Here is a 12232-nt window from a genome sequence, read left to right as displayed (position 1 = left end):
CTGTACCCTCAGATTAAAAGTCTGATGCTCTACCTACTGAGCTATCCAGGCTCTTCTGTGATAGGTCGCAAAAATGCAGAAAGTTTGTAATACAAAAAACAAGTCATTTCAAATGATGACAACTAGTAGTTACTGTGCAATTACTAAAGTAGGAAAATCTCTCTATCACTAAAAGTATGAACTGAAAAGCTTGACATTTAGTGTCTCTTGATGAAATACATTTAATTTGCCTCTTGGTTGAAGGTGTACATTCTTAAACAGTTTGTGATTTTCCCACTCTGCACTATGTTCCATTTCACAAAAACACACATTGCTTAAAAGACACTCGCCCGAACAGGGACTTGAACCCTGGACCCTCAGATTAAAGTTCTGATGTTTTACCGACTCCAGGCTTTTCTGGAGTCTGTCGCAGACCTATAGAAAGTTCATAATACTAAAACCAAGTAAATTCAAATGGTGACAACTACTGTGCAATTACTAAAGTAGGAAAATCTCTCTATCACTAAAAGTATGATCTGAATAGCTTGACATTTAGTGTCTATTGATGAAATACATTTAATTTGCCTCTTGGTTGAAGGTGTACATTCTTAAACAGTTTGAGATTTTCCCACTCTGCAATATGTTCCATTTCACAAAATGATACGTTGCTTAAAAGACACTCGCCCGCACAGGGACTTGAACCCTGGTCCCTCAGATTAAAAGTCTGATGCTCTACCGACTGAGCTATCCAGGCTCTTCTGTGATAAGTCGCAAAAATGCAGAAAGTTCGTAATACAAAAAACAAGTCATTTCAAATGATGACAACTACTAGTTACTGTGCAATTACTAAAGTAGGAAAATCTCTCTATCACTAAAAGTATGAACTGAAAAGCTTGACATTTAGTGTCTCTTGACGAAATACATTTAATTTGCCTCTTGGTTGAAGGTGTACATTCTTAAACAGTTTGTGATTTTCCCACTCTGAACTATGTTCCATTTCACAAAAATGACACATTGCTTAAAAGACACTCGCCCGAACAGGAACTTGAACCCTTGACCCTCAGATTAAAGTTCTGATGTTTTACCGACTCCAGGCTCTTCTGGAGTCTGTCGCAAACCTATAGAAAGTTCGTAATACTAAAACAAGTAAATTCAAATGGTAACAACTACTGTGCAATTACTAAAGTAGGAAAGTCTCTCTATCACTAAAAGTATGATATGAATAGCTTGACATTTAGTGTCTATTGATGAAATACATTTAATTTGCCTCTTGGTTGAAGGTGTACATTCTTAAACAGTTTGTGATTTTCCCACTCTGCACTATGTTCCATTTCACAAAATGACACATTGCTTAAAAGACACTCGCCCGAACAGACCCTTGAACCCTGGACCCTCAGATTAAAAGTCAGATGCTCTACCGACTGAGCTATCCAGGCTCTTCTGTGATAGGTCGCAAAAATGCAGAAAGTTCGTAATACAAAAAACAAGTCATTTCAAATGATGACAACTAGTAGTTACTGTGCAATTACTAAAGTAGGAAAATCTCTCTATCACTAAAAGTATGAACTGAAAAGCTTGACATTTAGTGTCTCTTGATGAAATACATTTAATTTGCCTCTTGGTTGAAGGTGTACATTCTTAAACAGTTTGTGATTTTCCCACTCTGCACTATGTTCCATTTCACAAAAACACACATTGCTTAAAAGACACTCGCCCGAACAGGGACTTGAACCCTGGACCCTCAGATTAAAGTTCTGATGTTTTACCAACTCCAGGCTCTTCTGGAGTCTGTCGCAAACCTATAGAAAGTTCATAATACTAAAACCAAGTAAATTCAAATGGTGACAACTACTGTGCAATTACTAAAGTAGGAAAATCTCTCTATCACTAAAAGTATGATCTGAATAGCTTGACATTTAGTGTCTATTGATGAAATACATTTAATTTGCCTCTTGGTTGAAGGTGTACATTCTTAAACAGTTTGTGATTTTCCCACTCTGCAATATGTTCCATTTCACAAAATGATACGTTGCTTAAAAGACACTCGCCCGAACAGGGACTTGAACCCTGTACCCTCAGATTAAAAGTCTGATGCTCTACCGACTGAGCTATCCAGGCTCTTCTGTGATAGGTCGCAAAAATGCAGAAAGTTCGTAATACAAAAAACAAGTCATATGAAATGATGACAACTACTAGTTACTGTGCAATTACTAAAGTTGGAAAATCTCTCTATCACTAAAAGTATTATCTGAATAGCTTGACATTTAGTGTCTATTTATGAAATACATTTAATTTGCCTCTTGGTTGAAGATGTACATTCTTAAACAGTTTGTGATTTTCCCACTCTGCACTATGTTCCATTTCACAAAAACGACACATTGCTTAAAAGACACTCGCCCGAACAGGGACTTGAACCCTGGACCCTCAGATTAAAGTTCTGATGTTTTACCGACTCCAGGCTCTTCTGGAGTTTGTCGCAAACCTATAGAAAGTTCGTAATACTAAAACCAAGTAAATTCAAATGGTGACAACTACTGTGCAATTACTAAAGTAGGAAAATCTCTCTATCACTAAAAGTATGATATGAATAGCTTGACATTTAGTGTCTATTGGTGAAATACATTTAATTTGCCTCTTGGTTGAAGGTGTACATTCTTAAACAGTTTGTGATTTTCCCACTCTGCACTATGTTCCATTTCACAAAATGACACATTGCTTAAAAGACACTCGCCCGAACAGACCCTTGAACCCTGGACCCTCAGATTAAAAGTCAGATGCTCTACCGACTGAGCTATCCAGGCTCTTCTGTGATAGGTCGCAAAAATGCAGAAAGTTCGTAATACAAAAAACAAGTCATTTCAAATGATGACAACTACTAGTTACTGTGCAATTACTAAAGTAGGAAAATCTCTCTATCACTAAAAGTATGAACTGAAAAGCTTGACATTTAGTGTCTCTTGACGAAATACATTTAATTTGCCTCTTGGTTGAAGGTGTACATTCTTAAACAGTTTGTGATTTTCCCACTCTGAACTATGTTCCATTTCACAAAAATGACACATTGCTTAAAAGACACTCGCCCGAACAGGAACTTGAACCCTTGACCCTCAGATTAAAGTTCTGATGTTTTACCGACTCCAGGCTCTTCTGGAGTCTGTCGCAAACCTATAGAAAGTTCGTAATACTAAAACAAGTAAATTCAAATGGTAACAACTACTGTGCAATTACTAAAGTAGGAAAGTCTCTCTATCACTAAAAGTATGATATGAATAGCTTGACATTTAGTGTCTATTGATGAAATACATTTAATTTGCCTCTTGGTTGAAGGTGTACATTCTTAAACAGTTTGTGATTTTCCCACTCTGCACTATGTTCCATTTCACAAAAACACACATTGCTTAAAAGACACTCGCCCGAACAGGGACTAGAACCCTGGACCCTCAGATTAAAGTTCTGATGTTTTACCAACTCCAGGCTCTTCTGGAGTCTGTCGAAAACCTATAGAAAGTTCATAATACTAAAACCAAGTAAATTCAAATGGTAACAACTACTGTGCAATTACTAAAGTAGGAAAGTCTCTCTATCACTAAAAGTATGATATGAATAGCTTGACATTTAGTGTCTATTGATGAAATACATTTAATTTGCCTCTTGGTTGAAGGTGTACATTCTTAAACAGTTTGTGATTTTCCCACTCTGCACTATGTTCCATTTCACAAAATGACACATTGCTTAAAAGACAATCGCCCGAACAGGGACTTGAACCCTGTACCCTCAGATTAAAAGTCTGATGCTCTACCTACTGAGCTATCCAGGCTCTTCTGTGATAGGTCGCAAAAATGCAGAAAGTTTGTAATACAAAAAACAAGTCATTTCAAATGATGACAACTAGTAGTTACTGTGCAATTACTAAAGTAGGAAAATCTCTCTATCACTAAAAGTATGAACTGAAAAGCTTGACATTTAGTGTCTCTTGATGAAATACATTTAATTTGCCTCTTGGTTGAAGGTGTACATTCTTAAACAGTTTGTGATTTTCCCACTCTGCACTATGTTCCATTTCACAAAAACACACATTGCTTAAAAGACACTCGCCCGAACAGGGACTTGAACCCTGGACCCTCAGATTAAAGTTCTGATGTTTTACCGACTCCAGGCTTTTCTGGAGTCTGTCGCAGACCTATAGAAAGTTCATAATACTAAAACCAAGTAAATTCAAATGGTGACAACTACTGTGCAATTACTAAAGTAGGAAAATCTCTCTATCACTAAAAGTATGATCTGAATAGCTTGACATTTAGTGTCTATTGATGAAATACATTTAATTTGCCTCTTGGTTGAAGGTGTACATTCTTAAACAGTTTGAGATTTTCCCACTCTGCAATATGTTCCATTTCACAAAATGATACGTTGCTTAAAAGACACTCGCCCGAACAGGGACTTGAACCCTGGTCCCTCAGATTAAAAGTCTGATGCTCTACCGACTGAGCTATCCAGGCTCTTCTGTGATAAGTCGCAAAAATGCAGAAAGTTCGTAATACAAAAAACAAGTCATTTCAAATGATGACAACTACTAGTTACTGTGCAATTACTAAAGTAGGAAAATCTCTCTATCACTAAAAGTATGAACTGAAAAGCTTGACATTTAGTGTCTCTTGACGAAATACATTTAATTTGCCTCTTGGTTGAAGGTGTACATTCTTAAACAGTTTGTGATTTTCCCACTCTGCACTATGTTCCATTTCACAAAAATGACACATTGCTTAAAAGACACTCGCCCGAACAGGAACTTGAACCCTTGACCCTCAGATTAAAGTTCTGATGTTTTACCGACTCCAGGCTCTTCTGGAGTCTGTCGCAAACCTATAGAAAGTTCGTAATACTAAAACAAGTAAATTCAAATGGTAACAACTACTGTGCAATTACTAAAGTAGGAAAGTCTCTCTATCACTAAAAGTATGATATGAATAGCTTGACATTTAGTGTCTATTGATGAAATACATTTAATTTGCCTCTTGGTTGAAGGTGTACATTCTTAAACAGTTTGTGATTTTCCCACTCTGCACTATGTTCCATTTCACAAAATGACACATTGCTTAAAAGACAATCGCCCGAACAGGGACTTGAACCCTGTACCCTCAGATTAAAAGTCTGATGCTCTACCGACTGAGCTATCCAGGCTCTTCTGTGATAGGTCGCAAAAATGCAGAAAGTTTGTAATACAAAAAACAAGTCATTTCAAATGATGACAACTAGTAGTTACTGTGCAATTACTAAAGTAGGAAAATCTCTCTATCACTAAAAGTATGAACTGAAAAGCTTGACATTTAGTGTCTCTTGATGAAATACATTTAATTTGCCTCTTGGTTGAAGGTGTACATTCTTAAACAGTTTGTGATTTTCCCACTCTGCACTATGTTCCATTTCACAAAAACACACATTGCTTAAAAGACACTCGCCCGAACAGGGACTTGAACCCTGGACCCTCAGATTAAAGTTCTGATGTTTTACCGACTCCAGGCTTTTCTGGAGTCTGTCGCAGACCTATAGAAAGTTCATAATACTAAAACCAAGTAAATTCAAATGGTGACAACTACTGTGCAATTACTAAAGTAGGAAAATCTCTCTATCACTAAAAGTATGATCTGAATAGCTTGACATTTAGTGTCTATTGATGAAATACATTTAATTTGCCTCTTGGTTGAAGGTGTACATTCTTAAACAGTTTGAGATTTTCCCACTCTGCAATATGTTCCATTTCACAAAATGATACGTTGCTTAAAAGACACTCGCCCGAACAGGGACTTGAACCCTGGTCCCTCAGATTAAAAGTCTGATGCTCTACCGACTGAGCTATCCAGGCTCTTCTGTGATGGGTCGCAAAAATGCAGAAAGTTCGTAATACAAAAAACAAGTCATTTCAAATGATGACAACTAGTAGTTACTGTGCAATTACTAAAGTAGGAAAATCTCTCTATCACTAAAAGTATGAACTGAAAAGCTTGACATTTAGTGTCTCTTGATGAAATACATTTAATTTGCCTCTTGGTTGAAGGTGTACATTCTTAAACAGTTTGTGATTTTCCCACTCTGCACTATGTTCCATTTCACAAAAACACACATTGCTTAAAAGACACTCGCCCGAACAGGGACTTGAACCCTGGACCCTCAGATTAAAGTTCTGATGTTTTACCAACTCCAGGCTCTTCTGGAGTCTGTCGCAAACCTATAGAAAGTTCATAATACTAAAACCAAGTAAATTCAAATGGTGACAACTACTGTGCAATTACTAAAGTAGGAAAATCTCTCTATCACTAAAAGTAAGATCTGAATAGCTTGACATTTAGTGTCTATTGATGAAATACATTTAATTTGCCTCTTGGTTGAAGGTGTACATTCTTAAACAGTTTGTGATTTTCCCACTCTGCAATATGTTCCATTTCACAAAATGATACGTTGCTTAAAAGACACTCGCCCGAACAGGGACTTGAACCCTGTACCCTCAGATTAAAAGTCTGATGCTCTACCGACTGAGCTATCCAGGCTCTTCTGTGATAGGTCGCAAAAATGCAGAAAGTTCGTAATACAAAAAACAAGTCATATGAAATGATGACAACTACTAGTTACTGTGCAATTACTAAAGTTGGAAAATCTCTCTATCACTAAAAGTATTATCTGAATAGCTTGACATTTAGTGTCTATTTATGAAATACATTTAATTTGCCTCTTGGTTGAAGATGTACATTCTTAAACAGTTTGTGATTTTCCCACTCTGCACTATGTTCCATTTCACAAAAACGACACATTGCTTAAAAGACACTCGCCCGAACAGGGACTTGAACCCTGGACCCTCAGATTAAAGTTCTGATGTTTTACCGACTCCAGGCTCTTCTGGAGTCTGTCGCAAACCTATAGAAAGTTCGTAATACTAAAACAAGTAAATTCAAATGGTAACAACTACTGTGCAATTACTAAAGTAGGAAAGTCTCTCTATCACTAAAAGTATGATATGAATAGCTTGACATTTAGTGTCTATTGATGAAATACATTTAATTTGCCTCTTGGTTGAAGGTGTACATTCTTAAACAGTTTGTGATTTTCCCACTCTGCACTATGTTCCATTTCACAAAATGACACATTGCTTAAAAGACAATCGCCCGAACAGGGACTTGAACCCTGTACCCTCAGATTAAAAGTCTGATGCTCTACCTACTGAGCTATCCAGGCTCTTCTGTGATAGGTCGCAAAAATGCAGAAAGTTTGTAATACAAAAAACAAGTCATTTCAAATGATGACAACTAGTAGTTACTGTGCAATTACTAAAGTAGGAAAATCTCTCTATCACTAAAAGTATGAACTGAAAAGCTTGACATTTAGTGTCTCTTGATGAAATACATTTAATTTGCCTCTTGGTTGAAGGTGTACATTCTTAAACAGTTTGTGATTTTCCCACTCTGCACTATGTTCCATTTCACAAAAACACACATTGCTTAAAAGACACTCGCCCGAACAGGGACTTGAACCCTGGACCCTCAGATTAAAGTTCTGATGTTTTACCGACTCCAGGCTTTTCTGGAGTCTGTCGCAGACCTATAGAAAGTTCATAATACTAAAACCAAGTAAATTCAAATGGTGACAACTACTGTGCAATTACTAAAGTAGGAAAATCTCTCTATCACTAAAAGTATGATCTGAATAGCTTGACATTTAGTGTCTATTGATGAAATACATTTAATTTGCCTCTTGGTTGAAGGTGTACATTCTTAAACAGTTTGAGATTTTCCCACTCTGCAATATGTTCCATTTCACAAAATGATACGTTGCTTAAAAGACACTCGCCCGAACAGGGACTTGAACCCTGGTCCCTCAGATTAAAAGTCTGATGCTCTACCGACTGAGCTATCCAGGCTCTTCTGTGATGGGTCGCAAAAATGCAGAAAGTTCGTAATACAAAAAACAAGTCATTTCAAATGATGACAACTAGTAGTTACTGTGCAATTACTAAAGTAGGAAAATCTCTCTATCACTAAAAGTATGAACTGAAAAGCTTGACATTTAGTGTCTCTTGATGAAATACATTTAATTTGCCTCTTGGTTGAAGGTGTACATTCTTAAACAGTTTGTGATTTTCCCACTCTGCACTATGTTCCATTTCACAAAAACACACATTGCTTAAAAGACACTCGCCCGAACAGGGACTTGAACCCTGGACCCTCAGATTAAAGTTCTGATGTTTTACCAACTCCAGGCTCTTCTGGAGTCTGTCGCAAACCTATAGAAAGTTCATAATACTAAAACCAAGTAAATTCAAATGGTGACAACTACTGTGCAATTACTAAAGTAGGAAAATCTCTCTATCACTAAAAGTAAGATCTGAATAGCTTGACATTTAGTGTCTATTGATGAAATACATTTAATTTGCCTCTTGGTTGAAGGTGTACATTCTTAAACAGTTTGTGATTTTCCCACTCTGCAATATGTTCCATTTCACAAAATGATACGTTGCTTAAAAGACACTCGCCCGAACAGGGACTTGAACCCTGTACCCTCAGATTAAAAGTCTGATGCTCTACCGACTGAGCTATCCAGGCTCTTCTGTGATAGGTCGCAAAAATGCAGAAAGTTCGTAATACAAAAAACAAGTCATATGAAATGATGACAACTACTAGTTACTGTGCAATTACTAAAGTTGGAAAATCTCTCTATCACTAAAAGTATTATCTGAATAGCTTGACATTTAGTGTCTATTTATGAAATACATTTAATTTGCCTCTTGGTTGAAGATGTACATTCTTAAACAGTTTGTGATTTTCCCACTCTGCACTATGTTCCATTTCACAAAAACGACACATTGCTTAAAAGACACTCGCCCGAACAGGGACTTGAACCCTGGACCCTCAGATTAAAGTTCTGATGTTTTACCGACTCCAGGCTCTTCTGGAGTTTGTCGCAAACCTATAGAAAGTTCGTAATACTAAAACCAAGTAAATTCAAATGGTGACAACTACTGTGCAATTACTAAAGTAGGAAAATCTCTCTATCACTAAAAGTATGATCTGAATAGCTTGACATTTAGTGTCTATTGGTGAAATACATTTAATTTGCCTCTTGGTTGAAGGTGTACATTCTTAAACAGTTTGTGATTTTCCCACTCTGCACTATGTTCCATTTCACAAAATGACACATTGCTTAAAAGACACTCGCCCGAACAGACCCTTGAACCCTGGACCCTCAGATTAAAAGTCAGATGCTCTACCGACTGAGCTATCCAGGCTCTTCTGTGATAGGTCGCAAAAATGCAGAAAGTTCGTAATACAAAAAACAAGTCATTTCAAATGATGACAACTACTAGTTACTGTGCAATTACTAAAGTAGGAAAATCTCTCTATCACTAAAAGTATGAACTGAAAAGCTTGACATTTAGTGTCTCTTGACGAAATACATTTAATTTGCCTCTTGGTTGAAGGTGTACATTCTTAAACAGTTTGTGATTTTCCCACTCTGAACTATGTTCCATTTCACAAAAATGACACATTGCTTAAAAGACACTCGCCCGAACAGGAACTTGAACCCTTGACCCTCAGATTAAAGTTCTGATGTTTTACCGACTCCAGGCTCTTCTGGAGTCTGTCGCAAACCTATAGAAAGTTCGTAATACTAAAACAAGTAAATTCAAATGGTAACAACTACTGTGCAATTACTAAAGTAGGAAAGTCTCTCTATCACTAAAAGTATGATATGAATAGCTTGACATTTAGTGTCTATTGATGAAATACATTTAATTTGCCTCTTGGTTGAAGGTGTACATTCTTAAACAGTTTGTGATTTTCCCACTCTGCACTATGTTCCATTTCACAAAAACACACATTGCTTAAAAGACACTCGCCCGAACAGGGACTAGAACCCTGGACCCTCAGATTAAAGTTCTGATGTTTTACCAACTCCAGGCTCTTCTGGAGTCTGTCGAAAACCTATAGAAAGTTCATAATACTAAAACCAAGTAAATTCAAATGGTAACAACTACTGTGCAATTACTAAAGTAGGAAAGTCTCTCTATCACTAAAAGTATGATATGAATAGCTTGACATTTAGTGTCTATTGATGAAATACATTTAATTTGCCTCTTGGTTGAAGGTGTACATTCTTAAACAGTTTGTGATTTTCCCACTCTGCACTATGTTCCATTTCACAAAATGACACATTGCTTAAAAGACAATCGCCCGAACAGGGACTTGAACCCTGTACCCTCAGATTAAAAGTCTGATGCTCTACCTACTGAGCTATCCAGGCTCTTCTGTGATAGGTCGCAAAAATGCAGAAAGTTTGTAATACAAAAAACAAGTCATTTCAAATGATGACAACTAGTAGTTACTGTGCAATTACTAAAGTAGGAAAATCTCTCTATCACTAAAAGTATGAACTGAAAAGCTTGACATTTAGTGTCTCTTGATGAAATACATTTAATTTGCCTCTTGGTTGAAGGTGTACATTCTTAAACAGTTTGTGATTTTCCCACTCTGCACTATGTTCCATTTCACAAAAACACACATTGCTTAAAAGACACTCGCCCGAACAGGGACTTGAACCCTGGACCCTCAGATTAAAGTTCTGATGTTTTACCGACTCCAGGCTTTTCTGGAGTCTGTCGCAGACCTATAGAAAGTTCATAATACTAAAACCAAGTAAATTCAAATGGTGACAACTACTGTGCAATTACTAAAGTAGGAAAATCTCTCTATCACTAAAAGTATGATCTGAATAGCTTGACATTTAGTGTCTATTGATGAAATACATTTAATTTGCCTCTTGGTTGAAGGTGTACATTCTTAAACAGTTTGAGATTTTCCCACTCTACAATATGTTCCATTTCACAAAATGATACGTTGCTTAAAAGACACTCGCCCGAACAGGGACTTGAACCCTGGTCCCTCAGATTAAAAGTCTGATGCTCTACCGACTGAGCTATCCAGGCTCTTCTGTGATAAGTCGCAAAAATGCAGAAAGTTCGTAATACAAAAAACAAGTCATTTCAAATGATGACAACTACTAGTTACTGTGCAATTACTAAAGTAGGAAAATCTCTCTATCACTAAAAGTATGAACTGAAAAGCTTGACATTTAGTGTCTCTTGACGAAATACATTTAATTTGCCTCTTGGTTGAAGGTGTACATTCTTAAACAGTTTGTGATTTTCCCACTCTGAACTATGTTCCATTTCACAAAAATGACACATTGCTTAAAAGACACTCGCCCGAACAGGAACTTGAACCCTTGACCCTCAGATTAAAGTTCTGATGTTTTACCGACTCCAGGCTCTTCTGGAGTCTGTCGCAAACCTATAGAAAGTTCGTAATACTAAAACAAGTAAATTCAAATGGTAACAACTACTGTGCAATTACTAAAGTAGGAAAGTCTCTCTATCACTAAAAGTATGATATGAATAGCTTGACATTTAGTGTCTATTGATGAAATACATTTAATTTGCCTCTTGGTTGAAGGTGTACATTCTTAAACAGTTTGTGATTTTCCCACTCTGCACTATGTTCCATTTCACAAAATGACACATTGCTTAAAAGACAATCGCCCGAACAGGGACTTGAACCCTGTACCCTCAGATTAAAAGTCTGATGCTCTACCTACTGAGCTATCCAGGCTCTTCTGTGATAGGTCGCAAAAATGCAGAAAGTTTGTAATACAAAAAACAAGTAATTTCAAATGATGACAACTAGTAGTTACTGTGCAATTACTAAAGTAGGAAAATCTCTCTATCACTAAAAGTATGAACTGAAAAGCTTGACATTTAGTGTCTCTTGATGAAATACATTTAATTTGCCTCTTGGTTGAAGGTGTACATTCTTAAACAGTTTGTGATTTTCCCACTCTGCACTATGTTCCATTTCACAAAAACACACATTGCTTAAAAGACACTCGCCCGAACAGGGACTTGAACCCTGGACCCTCAGATTAAAGTTCTGATGTTTTACCGACTCCAGGCTTTTCTGGAGTCTGTCGCAGACCTATAGAAAGTTCATAATACTAAAACCAAGTAAATTCAAATGGTGACAACTACTGTGCAATTACTAAAGTAGGAAAATCTCTCTATCACTAAAAGTATGATCTGAATAGCTTGACATTTAGTGTCTATTGATGAAATACATTTAATTTGCCTCTTGGTTGAAGGTGTACATTCTTAAACAGTTTGAGATTTTCCCACTCTGCAATATGTTCCATTTCACAAAATGATACGTTGCTT

General features: G+C 36.8%; 9 non-coding genes across 9 annotated transcripts; all 9 read right to left on the bottom strand.

Annotated features, from left to right (window-relative positions):
* Positions 1-660: 660 nt before the first annotated feature.
* Positions 661-733, bottom strand: TRNAK-UUU (transfer RNA lysine (anticodon UUU)). The gene has a single exon. It is a non-coding gene; the product is annotated as a tRNA-Lys (tRNA).
* Positions 734-2024: 1291 nt separating this feature from the next.
* On the bottom strand, positions 2025-2097 carry TRNAK-UUU (transfer RNA lysine (anticodon UUU)). Its single transcript has one exon. It is a non-coding gene; the product is annotated as a tRNA-Lys (tRNA).
* Positions 2098-4405: 2308 nt separating this feature from the next.
* On the bottom strand, positions 4406-4478 carry TRNAK-UUU (transfer RNA lysine (anticodon UUU)). Its single transcript has one exon. It is a non-coding gene; the product is annotated as a tRNA-Lys (tRNA).
* Positions 4479-5087: 609 nt separating this feature from the next.
* On the bottom strand, positions 5088-5160 carry TRNAK-UUU (transfer RNA lysine (anticodon UUU)). Its single transcript has one exon. It is a non-coding gene; the product is annotated as a tRNA-Lys (tRNA).
* Positions 5161-5769: 609 nt separating this feature from the next.
* On the bottom strand, positions 5770-5842 carry TRNAK-UUU (transfer RNA lysine (anticodon UUU)). The gene has a single exon. It is a non-coding gene; the product is annotated as a tRNA-Lys (tRNA).
* Positions 5843-6451: 609 nt separating this feature from the next.
* Positions 6452-6524, bottom strand: TRNAK-UUU (transfer RNA lysine (anticodon UUU)). Its single transcript has one exon. It is a non-coding gene; the product is annotated as a tRNA-Lys (tRNA).
* Positions 6525-7815: 1291 nt separating this feature from the next.
* TRNAK-UUU (transfer RNA lysine (anticodon UUU)) lies at positions 7816-7888 on the bottom strand. Its single transcript has one exon. It is a non-coding gene; the product is annotated as a tRNA-Lys (tRNA).
* Positions 7889-8497: 609 nt separating this feature from the next.
* TRNAK-UUU (transfer RNA lysine (anticodon UUU)) lies at positions 8498-8570 on the bottom strand. Its single transcript has one exon. It is a non-coding gene; the product is annotated as a tRNA-Lys (tRNA).
* Positions 8571-10878: 2308 nt separating this feature from the next.
* Positions 10879-10951, bottom strand: TRNAK-UUU (transfer RNA lysine (anticodon UUU)). Its single transcript has one exon. It is a non-coding gene; the product is annotated as a tRNA-Lys (tRNA).
* Between the last annotated feature and the right edge of the window lie 1281 nt (positions 10952-12232).

This window comes from Taudactylus pleione, unplaced genomic scaffold, assembly GCF_031769625.1.
Source record: "Taudactylus pleione unplaced genomic scaffold, aTauple2 ptg000454l, whole genome shotgun sequence".
Taxonomy (NCBI): domain Eukaryota; kingdom Metazoa; phylum Chordata; class Amphibia; order Anura; family Myobatrachidae; genus Taudactylus; species Taudactylus pleione.
This window is presented reverse-complemented; position numbering and strand designations above follow the sequence as displayed.